The following is a 13424-nucleotide window of genomic DNA, read 5'->3' as shown; positions in this document are numbered from 1 at the left end:
AATTTCATGAAACAGATCTAGATAGAAATTAGGTAAGTGTGTAAGTGCTTATAAATGTAATTTAGTAGGTTTAAGAAATTAAAATTATGGCATCTAATAATTAATAAATTTATTATTAAATCATAAATTAATGCAGGATTCTGACAGAATTTTATTATTGATTTTTGTGTTTTTTTATATTTATTACTGAATTTACTGATGAATCGCTATACTCTATTTGGTAACTAAATTCTTATATGTGTTAGTTGTCATGGTATCAACTGTTAGGATATTAAGGTTACATAAAGGACACTAGTTTGATGAGTATATATAGTATGTGTGATGTGGGTATAAGAATAATTAAATAATAAATTTTGAAAATTTATTACAGAGTAAAAATAAAGAAATAATATTAAAAGACTTTGAAAACTCATTTAACCGTTATCAACAAGAGAGGGGTGCGTGTGTAACACCCAAATGAAAATAAATACTTTATTTATTTATTTTTATTTTTTTATTTGGATTTTTATTTAATTTAATTTAATTTAATTTAATTCAATGAAAATAAAAATAATTATAATGATAAAATTGGGTAAAAATATTATTTGGATTTAATTGAAATTGATTTTGGAAAAAAGGGGTGAAAATTTGGATTCTGGGGGTATTTTTGAAAAGAAAATCGGAAACCGGGGGTCAAAACGTAATTTAGAAAAGTTGTGCCACGTCAGCAGCCACGTCAGCGGCCCGGTCAGCAGCCCCGGCAAACCAGGACGCGCCGCGTGGCAAGGACACGCTGACCAGGGGACGGGCCACGAGGGCGATCCGCGTGCGCGCGACCGGACGGCCCAGATCCGTTCCCGCGCGCACGGACGGCCCAGATCAAACGTGCGCACGGACGGCCCAGACTCACGCGCACAGACGGCCCAGATTCACCTGCACGGACGGCCCAGATTGCATCGTGATGAACGGTCCAGATTTAATCTCAATTAAATCGTGATCAAACGGCCCAGATTCAATCTTGATGGACGGTCAAGATTAAAAGGCAAAGGGTATAAATACCCCCACCCACACCTGACCAAAGAAACCCTAGCCGCCAGTGCTCGCCGGAGAAGAAGAACCAGAAGCCAGAGGAGCCAGCTGCCGCCACCCGCCACCGCACTGGGGAAGTTTCCGATCGCCGATCGAGGTAATTTTTCTCCCCCTTGCTCGTTTTTCGACGCTGAGTCCGCCTATGGCCAAATCAGAGCCAAACCACCGGCCAAACGGCCGAAAAACACAGCCGAAATCCAAGGGCACCGCCGCGCCCCTCCTCAGTTTTTGCCTCCGATGAGGCCCTTCCCGGCCTCCGTTTGATACAATTTTTATATCACCGTGATCACCATTCTTTTCTCTACAGGTTGATCGGAGCCAAATCACCAAAACACGAAGCTCGCCGGAGAGCCGCCGCACCCGAGAGCACCGCCGCCGGTAAGCTTCGGTTTTTCGTAATTTTTTGGCCCCCCGAGGGCCCTAGGGTTGTTTTATCACAGGGACCGATGCAAGTGTGGCCGAATTCGGCCGAAAACGGCCGAAAATGGCTTACCCGAGGCGAATCGCTGCCGCTTGCGGCGGCGCCCTCGCCGGAGCACGGTGGAGCCGCCGTGCTGGAATTGCGATATTAGCCAAAAGGGGCCCTGGGTCTAATTTGGGATTTTTTGAGACACGTGCAGGTACCAGTAGTACGTTTCAGTTCCCCAGAAAAAATTCAGGAAAATTAGGGACAGCCTGCAGGCGCACTGTAGAGCCGTATTCGGACCCTGAAACAAGTAAGGACCCCTCACCTTATTTCTTATCACAATATTAAAGTTCAATAAATGATAAAACGGTATTTCATGAATCAGCAGATGTGTGAAATTGTTTAAGGTCGCTAATGGAGCCCGAGTCTGGTGTGTTTGTCTGTTAGCTGTTTTTCGCCTATTTTACGGTTTTAAATACAGTATGAGGTCTGATGTTTTCATTTCATAGTTTCGTGTGCATATATCACTGTTTTATTGATTATGGGTTGAATGACTGAGAACCTGATGTTGTCTGTTGTCTTGTTTGGCATAAATTACTGGTTTGCTTGTTTGTGTGTGATTTGATGATGCTGACTGAGGAAAAAGGGGAATAAAAGGTTATATAAATTGATAATTGTATAATGTGGTCAGCCTGACTAGATATCCTGGGAGATGGTGGACGGACCGGGTCCGTAGGGAACCCTACCAGGATTGTGGTCTCTCATTGGCGCCCATACAGGACGGGGTATGGGGACGGCCCATTTCACCCTCATACCGGACGGGGTATTGAGGTTTATAGTTTTGGCACCCATACCGGATGGGGTATGAGGACGACCTTGGAATCTGATTACAAGTGTTAAGGGTTCACGGGTAGCAGGACCCCTATGGATCCTCATGGATACTAGTAGGCTGGTAAATGAGGAAAAATATGTTGTGTAATGATTGAATTGCAAATGTGTGATAAGTATTATGTTATACAGCTCATATGATTTCATGATAATGATAATGTTACTGCTTTCGTATATTGTTTTATGAATTTCACCGAGGTAAGTGGATAGTAAAGGTTTTTATGTTAATAAACGAGTTTATTGTAAATTATGCTCCATTGGTCTTTTTGTGTTTTCTACCCACCTTTACCTCCGTGACGGTGAGATAGTGTGATGTCTTTACTGGGCTGGTGTAGCTCATTCCTTATTTAATCATTTCAGATCAGGAAGACATTATTCCCAAGCCCGTTCCACAGGAAGACGGCGAAGGGGACGCCTGAAGACTCCGTAGTTATATTTATAGCTTTTATTTCCGAGTTTCTCTTTTAGTTAGTTTGTTCTTTTATACTTTGAGCACGTTTTTTGTTTTAGTGTAAGGGATGTTAATTAAATTTTTATTCCACTTCTGCATTTGCCCTTTTTAATACACATATTTCATTTCAAAATTCCGGGGCCGTTACAATTGATGTTATTCTTAACAACTAAGTGTTATGTTTACACAGGTTTGGGAAAAAGTGTCAATGTTGTATTCTCATTATGATTTATATAATATATAATGTGCTACATGAGATGGATAGCTATAAGATAAGAGATAACGTATACATGATAACTATAAGCTGATATAGGATAAGCATAGAGAGGGTAGTTAGCGGAAGATAGATATCCTTAACACCTCCCGACAAGCCCATGCTTCGAAGATTGTAGACGAAGCTTGTCTCAGATGAATATATAAGATACATATAACTTTTTCTTTCCCTTTTAAAATAAGAAAATTTTGTATCTTGAAATGAGTTTTAAGTTTTAGTTATGTTGAAATAAAGGAAATTAAATTGTAGCATGAAATGTAATCGGTTATTAAGCTAACAAGATAAAATAAGTTATCTTATATTTTATTATGTAGGTCATACTTCGAGGTACTTCAATTCCATAGAATTATTATATTTAATAAAAAATGTTAAAGTATAATATAGTACGAGGATATCAATATAATTTTTTAAACCATAAATACAATAAAGTTTGTTATTAAAAATTTAAAAATAAGAGGTTACTAAATCTAACTTTGTATACACATATATACAACATAAAGGACAAAAATTTAATGTTAAAACAAATCTATCTTTATTAAGTAAAAATATCTCTATAAACAAACAAAAAATCTCATGAGGTCACACAAGTAAGGAAATGGAGTTAAAGGAGAAGAAAATTAAAGAAGATGAATGATGGAAAAGAATGGTGATATCTTTCTTTATTTTTTTTTGGTTTTTGGCTGGATATAAAAAAAGGAAAAATTTAAAAAGTAATAAATTATTGGGTGAAAACAAGAAATATATATATTTCTATAGTAATTAAAATTTGAAAAAATTAAGAGGTTTTATGGGGAAAAAAAGACAAAGCTACCTATTAATATTAAATTCATTAATTATCAAGTCTTTTTACATTTAATTTTATTATTTATTATGTTAAATAACTTACAAATTTTCTAAATAATAATAAGATTCAATGGATTAATTAGCATAATTTTGGAAAGAAATCATCAGTAGTTGGCATATTAGGAAAGACGACTAGAAATGTTGGCATATTTATCCAGAAAATCACCTTGAAATTTTGCATATGTATAATGCCACCTACCCTAACAACTATAAAATCCTACAAAACTCATAAGCAAATCATCGAAAAAATCCAAACTTTTCCTCAAAATTTCAGGAAAAATGAAAATAAGGAGAGGAGACGAAATCGACGTGGGCAACGGAGAGCAGGGTTACCTGGGCTCCTATTACGAAGCAATAGTGTCCAAGGAGATCAACAAAACTATGTACATTGTGGAGTACAAGAATCTGATAAAGGATGACGAGTCAGGACCGTTAAAAGAGATGCTCACCATCAACGAGATCAGGCCGAAGCTGCTAGTGGTTCCTTTCCCGATTAAAGATTTATCTCCGGGCGACAAAATTGACGCCTTTGACAATGATGGCTGGTGGAGTGGAACTATCACCAAAAAGATAGGGTCTGAGTATGTTATGCATTTTCCTACCACTGGAGAGACGATCCCTTCCTCTAGTATTGAGAAGTTGAGATTTCATCTCGACTGGGTTGAAGAAAAGTGGGTCTCTTCCAAGTTTGGGTAACTTTAATCTTCTCTTCGTTTCTTTTCGATAGTCTTTTAGCTGTCACTTTGCGATTATTATTCTTTGAGTTTCATTTGCTGTTGCTTGCCTTTCTACTATCATTTTCTTGCAGGAGCCTAGCTTTGCAGATGAAAACTGGTAAACCTAGGATCAGGTTGTATGTGGCAGCATTGGTAGGCTATGGTAAGAGGTTTGGGTAAGCTAAGGCCTCTTTGGACTACGTTTGCATATGTAAACGAGTATTCAAAGTTAGGAGATGCCTAGTTCACTACGAACTCGAGACGAATATCACTGTAACAAGTTGATTTTGCATCTCGTGAATAATTTCGTGACGGAGATCTAGGCAAAAATTAGGCAAGTGTGTAAGTGCTAACAAATATAGTTTAGTATGTCTAAGAAATTAAAATTATGGCATCTAATAAATAAAAAGTTTATTATTAAATTATAAATTAGTGTAGGATTCTAACAGAATTTTATTATTGATTTTTGTGTTTTTATTTTTATTTTTATTATTGAATTTACTAATGATTCACTATACTCTATTTGGTAAATGAATTCTTATATGTGCTGCTTATCATTATATGAATAGTTCAGATATTAAGGATACATAAAGGGCACTATTTTGATAAGTATGTATAGTATGTGTGATGTGGGTATAAGAATAATTAAAGAACAAATTTAAAAATTTGATAAGTATGTATAGTATGTGTGATGTGGGTATAAGAATAATTAAAGAACAAATTTAAAAATTTGATAAGTATGTATAGTATGTGTGATGTGGGTATAAGAATAATTTAAGAACAAATTTAAAAAATTTATCACAGAGTGAAAATAAAGAAATAATATTAAAAGATTTTGAAAACTCATTTAATCATTTTCAATGAGGGGTGGGTGTGTGTATGTGGCCAATTTAGCATGTGACTGTGGTGAACCCTACCCATAGATACAGTTTTAGCTAGTCATAGCTAAGTAATAAGTAATATATGACTGTGAACTATGAAATGAACTGTGATGTATCCAAAAGGTAGATCGGGATCCTTATTGCTCTTGTTGATATCGGCGAAAATAGTATCATGCGATGAAACTATTTTTAATAGGATGTAAACCAATAAAAATGAATATAAACTTATGTCTAACATTTACGATACTAAAATACTAAATTGATGTTTACTGAATTATTTATTGCTTAATTTGTGATAATAAAATACTGAATTTTAATGTTTACTTAACTATTTATGCCCTGAGTTATAATACTGAAATAATGAATTCTGAATGTTTATTAAATAAACCGATTTAGAATGTTTAGTGAATGAATTAGGATTTAGATACCATGTGTTTTCAGAATTAAAAAGAAAAGTGTTTTTAAACTTTCTTTGTCAGTTGTTTTATATTTTCTACCAACTTGTATGGATTATCCTATTATTTGTTGGTACTTACATGGTTACTGAGCATATTAAACTCACCCTATTCATTATTAATTTTTTTTCCATATCAGAATAATCAGAATCCCACTCCTGAACAGTGAGAAATTTGATAGGAGATCGCTTTATTTTTATTTTAATTCAAACATTATTTAAGGTTAATTATTTCTTTTATAGTAAGTATTTATTTAGAGTTTAGACATGCCTCATGGATATTAGATATTTTGAACTAAATATGTAAGAGAAGTGTTTTTATTATTTTAAGATTTATAACTCGAGATATTTCTATAAATTATTTTATCATTATATGATGTGTATATGATCAAGACTCAAGATGAGAGTTTGGCTACCTCAAGTACATAATACACCTATAAAATGGCAAATTATATATTTTTGGATTTTTTAAGGCAAAAATTTTAGATTTTTTAAAAACATTTTGTGCTTTGAGTGTATGCATGAAAGAATTTCCATTTGTTTTCTTTTTTCTTTTCATTTTGTTCGCAAGTTTTTTGCTTGATATGTTGGCCAAATAAGACTTAAATAATTTTTTTTCTTCTGTTAAAATTAAAATATTGCAAGAAAATTGTAACATACTTCAATTTATCTTATATTTTAATGTGTATGTTCTATTTCAACATGCTTCAATTTCATAAATTCTTCTACTTAATAAATAATGTTTATAATATAGTACAATTGAATAGTACAATTTTTTTTAATCACAAATGAAAATAATTATGATTAAAAAATTTTAAAACAAGAATTAGTAAGTCTAACTATATATGTATCTATATAAAAAATAAATGGCAAAAATTTAATGTTAAAACAAATATATCTTTCTTAGGTAAAAGATCTCTATAAAAGAAAATATCATGAAGTCACACTAATAAGGAAATGGAGTTAAAAGAAGAAGAAAAATGAAGGAAATGAATGTGGACAGAAAAAATAGTGATACTTTTCTTTTTTTAATGGAATATTAAAAAAGAAAAAATTAAAAGAAGTAAATTGTCGGGTGAAAAAAAGAAAAATATTTATTTTTATAGTAAATTATAATTCGAAAATTTAAGATGTTTTATAAGGAAAAAAGACAAAATTATCAATTAATATTAAATTTATTAATAGATTACCAAGTCTTTTTACATTTGAATTTATTATTTATTAATATTAAAATTAGAATTAGATATATAACTTAATGCATTAGTAAGTATAACTTTGGAAACAAAACATTGAAACTAGTCATATTAGGAAAGAAAAAAAAAGGAAATTTGGCATATCTATCCAGACTATCACCTTGGAATTTTGCATGTGTGTAATGCGACCTTCCCTAACAGCTATATCCCACTGTATGCTACACTTCCCATATCCATCTTCAAAACAACTACAAAATACTGCAAACCCAAAAGTAAATCATCCAAAAAATCCAAACTTTTCCCTAGATTTTCGAGAAAAATGAAATTTAAAAGAGGAGACGAAATCGAATGGAGCAACTGAGAGGAAGGTTTCCTGGGCTCCTATTATGAAGCAACATTGTCCAAGAAGATAAGAAAAACTATGTACAGTATGGAGTATAAGAATTTGATCAAGATGATGGTTCAGGACCTCTGAGAGATTACCAGCATCAATGAGATTAGGTTGAGGCCAATGGTCATTCCTTTCTTGGCTGGAGATTTATCTCCGGGCAATAAAGTTGATGCCTTTGACAATGATGGTTGGTGGAGCGGAATTACCAATTTCCTTAATAGTTTCGCTCCACCAACAATCATTGTTAAAGGCGTCAACTTTATCACCCGGAGATAAATCTCTGGCTAGGAAAGAAATGACCTAATCTCGTTAATGCCGATAATCTCTCTCAAAGGTCCTTACCCATCACCCTTTATTAGATTTTTGTACTCCACAATGCACACAAACCATCACTTTCCCTAATACTGAGAAGTTGAGGATTCATTTGGATTAGGTTGAAGAAAAATAGGTCTTTACCAAGTTTGGGTATTTTTAATCTTTTCTTCTTCATCGTTTTTCAGGTTCAATTTTTTTAAATGTATTTTTTCATTTTTTGAACATATTAAAATAATTATGGTTATTATTATGTCACATATGAATAAATATTTTTTAGTTAAAATTTTAAAGACTTCAGGAAATGTTGAAAAATTTCAACCTTTTATTCATCATAATCCAGATATAATATTATTAGACATAGTTGAAGTCTCAAACACCCTTTAAGAATTTATATCTCTTTTGATGTCCAATGACTTTTTTTCATCATTAAAAGTAAAAAAATCAATTTAAAAACTCTTTTTATTGAAACAATTATTATAGGTCAATTCTTGATGTTATCCTTAACTACCAAGAAATTGGAGATTTGATTATAACAATAGTTGAGAATGTGATAGCTCAGAAATACTCCCGAATTAATTTCTTGTGTTTGATATATTTAATTTAGCATTTATATGAGTTTGAAAATATATAATAAGGTTAAAGACATATTTTAGAGTTAAATGGAAAGAAAACTAAGAGACATGTGGAGAAGTTGATACTTGCTATTTTGGTCTTATGAGCTTAGGTGGGCCTAAGGGAGTCTATTAGGCTCCATTTCAGATCAAATTTAGATAGCAAATAGCTAAATGATGGATAGCAATGGGAAAACAAGTGGAAAGGTGTGGAAAAAATTAGAATAAACATGAGGAAGCATAAAAAAAGGTAGGAGCCTTTTAGATGAGGTGGCATGATGAAAGGTGGTGACCTTTTAAATGAAGTAGCATGTGAAAAGTTGTAACCTTTTAGATAAAGTAGCGTGTGAAAAATGATAATATTTTAGATGAAATGACATGTGAAAAGTGGTAATTCTTTTAGATGAAGTGACATATGAAAAGTGATAACCTGTTAGATGAAGTAGCATGGTGGAAGGGTGACAAACTTTCTCTCATGGCTCCCACTCCTATAAATAGGAGATGGGGGAATGGAGGAAGGAAAATTATGGATGGGAGAGAAATAGTGAGAAGCATAGAGGTGAGGTTTTTTAGATAAAAATGTTGAAAAAACTCTATTGAAATTATGAGAAAAAAGAAAAAGAAAGAGAAGAGGAAAAAATCCTCACAGTCAAAAGGAGGTTATAAACCGTGAGAAAAAAGTGACCAAAATTATCTCGAAACTCTGTCAAATTTTTTAGAGGAAAAGATCATAAATGAAATTGGAACTATGTCACAATTGAGATTATGTGTTCTACAAGGAAATTGAAGCAATATAAGGGGAGATTCTATCTAAGTGGATAAATAAAGCGATAGATAAAATGAAGTATTTAAAGTATGATTGCCAAGGACCTAAGGTAAGTAGGTAATATGGATTCATTAACTTACGTAGATTTGAAGTATTTTACGTATTTTCAGTATAAAAAAGTATAAGTAGATTTTGTGATATTATACCTTATATATGTTTGAAAAATATTTAATTTGTTCTTTCGTATGTGCTAAGTGAGTATTTGTTAAAGTTTTACTTCGACATAAATGTTATTATATTTTTTTTCTAAATGTGATTTTCATATATGTGCATCACTCATTATGAAAATTGGTTGTTCTAAAAGCACATGCATTATACTAGACTTTAGTGTATATATACATATCGTTCCGTGTTGGGGTGTATTGGCAAAGTGATAACTATGCACCCAAAAATGTTGTTTTGTGTTCGGGTGTATGAGAAATCAGTGTGATCTGCATGCCATGACCATTCCGTGTTCGGGGGGTAGTAGTGTTTTAAGGTACCCATGTATGTCGTTTCATATTCTTGTGCATAGGGAACCATTGATAAGTACATATGCCTATGTAGTATATATAGTAACTAATTGATCCTCTATAATAGTGATGAAATATACAATGAAGCAATATGAATCCATTTTTTAATTTCATTAGTATGATTTTAGTATGTTCTTTTGACCATCTCTACATATGTCATGCAGACCACGACCTTACCTAAAGCTTTGTGCAATTAGATTGACTTGGTGGTCAGAAATTTTGTTTGGGGCTAGGTAAATGGTAATAGAAAAACTAGCATGGTTAATTGAGAGGAAATGTGTATGCCTTGTGAAGGAGTGGTCTTCGATCTACCTACAACCAGAACAAAGCCATTCTGATGAAATTGGGCTTTGCAATGGTTGTTAAGCCTAGTTTTCTTTGAGTTCAGGTTCTCACCCACAAGTATAAATGGCCAAGGTTATCCTGGAGCTACAAGTCTAATGGGCCAGCCTCTCATCTTTGGCACAACCTTAACCATCTTTGGACGGATCTCTAAGTTGGCATCAAATGGTCCATTGGTTCTGAAAAAAATGTTAAGTTTTGGGAGGACTACTGATTAGTAGATATGAGGCTGCTTAAGCTACTAGCTTACACACCTATTGAGGAGCAAGAACTTTAGAAGTGTGTCAGGGATTATGTAGCGCCCGGAAAGGGGCCGAAAAAAAAAAAAAAAGGGGCCACGTCGGCAGCCACGTCAGCAGGCTCGGTCAGCAGTCCCGGCCAACCGGGACCTGCCACATGGCAAGACCATGTCGTTCCAAAAAGGGCCACGTTGGCGATCCGCGTAGGCGCGATCGGACGGCCCAGATCAAGCGTGTGATCGGACGGCCCAGATTTAAACGCACGGACGACCCAGATTTAATCAAAAACGGACGACCCAGATTAAAACAAAATGGACGGCTGAGATCAAAAGGCAAAGGGTTATAAATAGAACCCCCACACCAGACCACAAACCCTAGCCGCGTGCCGCTCGCCGGAGAAGACGAACCAGAAGCCGGCCGCCGCCACCCGCCGCCGCACCGGAGGAATTTCCGACCGCCGATCGAGGTAAATTTCGTAACCCCGACTCGTTTTTCCACGCTGATTCCTCCTGTGGCCAAATCGGAGCCAAAACCCCAGCCAAATGGCCGGAATACACGGCCGAAGCCCAGCGGCGCCGCCGCGCCCCTTCTCGGTTTTTGCCTCCGATGAGGCCCTTCCCGGCCTCTGTTTGATGCAATTTTTATATCACCGTGATCACCATTTTTTTCTCTACAGGTTGACCGGAGCCGAATCACCAAAACACAAACCTCGCTGGAGAGCTGCCGCACCCGAGAGCGCCGCCGCCGGTAAGGTCCATTTTTTTGTGATTTTTTGGCCCCCCGAGGGCCCTAGGGTTGTTTTCTCGCAGGGACCGATGCGAGTGTGGCCGAATTCGGCCGGAAACGACCGAAAACAGCCAATCCGAGGTGAATCGCCGCCGCCAGCGGCGGCACCGTCGCCGGAGCACGGCGGAGCCGCCGTGCCGGAGTTGCGATTTGGGCCGAAAGGGGCCCTGGGCCTAATTTGGGATTTTTTTTGGAACATGTACAGGTACCAGTAGTGCGTTTCAGTTCCCCGAGGAAATTCAGGAAAAATTAGGGACAGCCTGCAAGCACACTGTGAAGCCGTGTTCGGATCCCGAAACGAGTAAGGACCCCTCCCCTATTTCCTATCACGGTTTTAAAGTCCAATAAATGATAAAACGGTATTTCATGAATCAACGAATGTGTGAAATTGCTTAAGGTCGCTAATGGAGCCCGAGTCTAGTGTGTTTGTCGGTTAACTGTTATTTGGCCTGTTTTACAGTTTTAAATGCAGCATGAGGTTCGATGTTTTCATTTTATAGTTTCGTGTGCATATTTTACTGTTTTATTGATTATGGATTGAATGACCGGGATATTGATGCTGTATGTTGTCTGTTTGGCATAAATTATCGTTTTGCTTGTTTGTATGTGATTGATAATGCTGACTGAGGGAAAAGGAGAATGAAAGATTATGTAAATGGAAATTGTATAATATGTTCAGCCTGACTAGATATCCTGGGAGATGGTGGACGGACCGGGTCCGTAGGGAACCCTACCGGGATTGTGGTCTCCCATACCGGACGGGGTATGGAGATCTTATGTGTTTTGGCGCCCATACCGGACGGGGTATGGGGATGGCCCGTTTCACCCTCATACCGGACGGGGTATTGAGGTTTATGATTTTGGCGCCCATACCGGACGGGGTATGGGGACGGCCCATTTCACCCTCATACCGGACGGGGTATTGAGGTTTATGATTTTGGCGCCCATACCGGACGGGGTATGGGGACGGCCCTGGAATCTGATGACGAATGTTAAAGGTTAACGGGTAGCGGGACCCCTATGGACCCCCACGGATACTAGTAGGCTGGTAAATGAGGAAAAGATATGTTGTATAATGATTGAATTACAAAAGGCGTGATAAGTGTTATGTTTTACAGTTTATATGATTCCATGATTATGATAATGTTATTGCTTTCGTATATTGTTTTATAAATTCCACCGAGGTAAGTGGATGGTAAAGGTTTTATTATTAATAAAAGGATTTGTCGTAAATCATGCTCCATTGGTCTTTTGTGTTTTCTACCCACCTTTACCTCCGTGACGGTGAGATATCGTGATGTCCTTACTGGGATAGTGTAGCTCATTCCTTATTTAATCATTTCAGATCAGGAAGACATGGTTCCCGAGCCCGTTCCGCAGGAGGACGACGAAGGGGATGCCTAGAGACTCCATAGTCATACTCATAGCTTTACTTTCAAGTTTCTTTTTTTTGTTAGTTTAATCTTTTATATTTTGAGCACGTTTTTTGTTTTCGTGTAAGGGATGTTAACTGAAATTTTGATCTCGCTTCCGCATTTGATATTTTTGAATATAAATTCCATTTTAAATTTCCGGGGCTGCTACAGATTATGTTATATTATCTGGCTAGTGGGATTGGGAGGTCCTACACCATGTATTACCAATGGGTACGCTGCTCCAGATGGCTACGGTACAAACTCCTAAGGATGATAACATCCCAATTTCTTACTATTGGGTTATGACGAGCTCAGAAAATTTCTTTATTAGCTCTGCTTATGGCCTTCTAGAGAGTGAGCATTGACACCTAGAGGAGTGAATATGGAGAGAAATTTGGCATTATCTAGGAGCCTAACGTGTGCACACCTTATTTTGGCTGGTAGCGAAGGGAAAACTCTTCATGAATTGGAAGAGATGCCAGTTATATATGACCTAAAATGTGGGATATAGTATATATGGCAATCCTATTGAAGATTTGGACCATGTCCTCCGTAAGTGTAGCATGGCTAAACTACTTTGGTTAAGAATCATTCTTCCTGAAGCCCAAATAACCTTTTTTGGTGGTGCTGCGAATGATTGGTTCATATTGAATATCAAGAATTGATGGTCCTAGTGTAAGAAATTTCAGGATTGGAGATTGACCTTTGGCCTGACTTGTTAGAAACTTTGGAATCATTGAAATAACTCTATCTTCTAGGGGAGTGGTAGTAGTGTCAACGAGCTAGCTAAGGAGGTATCTCTCATGTATGATT

The 13424-nt window shown here is 36.3% G+C and overlaps 1 pseudogene; it reads left to right on the top strand.

Moving 5' to 3' along the window:
* Window positions 1-4209: 4209 nt before the first annotated feature.
* LOC110818180 (protein AGENET DOMAIN (AGD)-CONTAINING P1-like) lies at window positions 4210-7649 on the top strand (annotated as a pseudogene).
* Window positions 7650-13424: the final 5775 nt, after the last annotated feature.

This window comes from Carica papaya, chromosome 3 (genome assembly GCF_054855325.1).
Source record: "Carica papaya isolate Zhongbai chromosome 3, ASM5485532v1, whole genome shotgun sequence".
NCBI classification, from domain to species: Eukaryota; Viridiplantae; Streptophyta; class Magnoliopsida; order Brassicales; family Caricaceae; genus Carica; species Carica papaya.
This window is presented reverse-complemented; position numbering and strand designations above follow the sequence as displayed.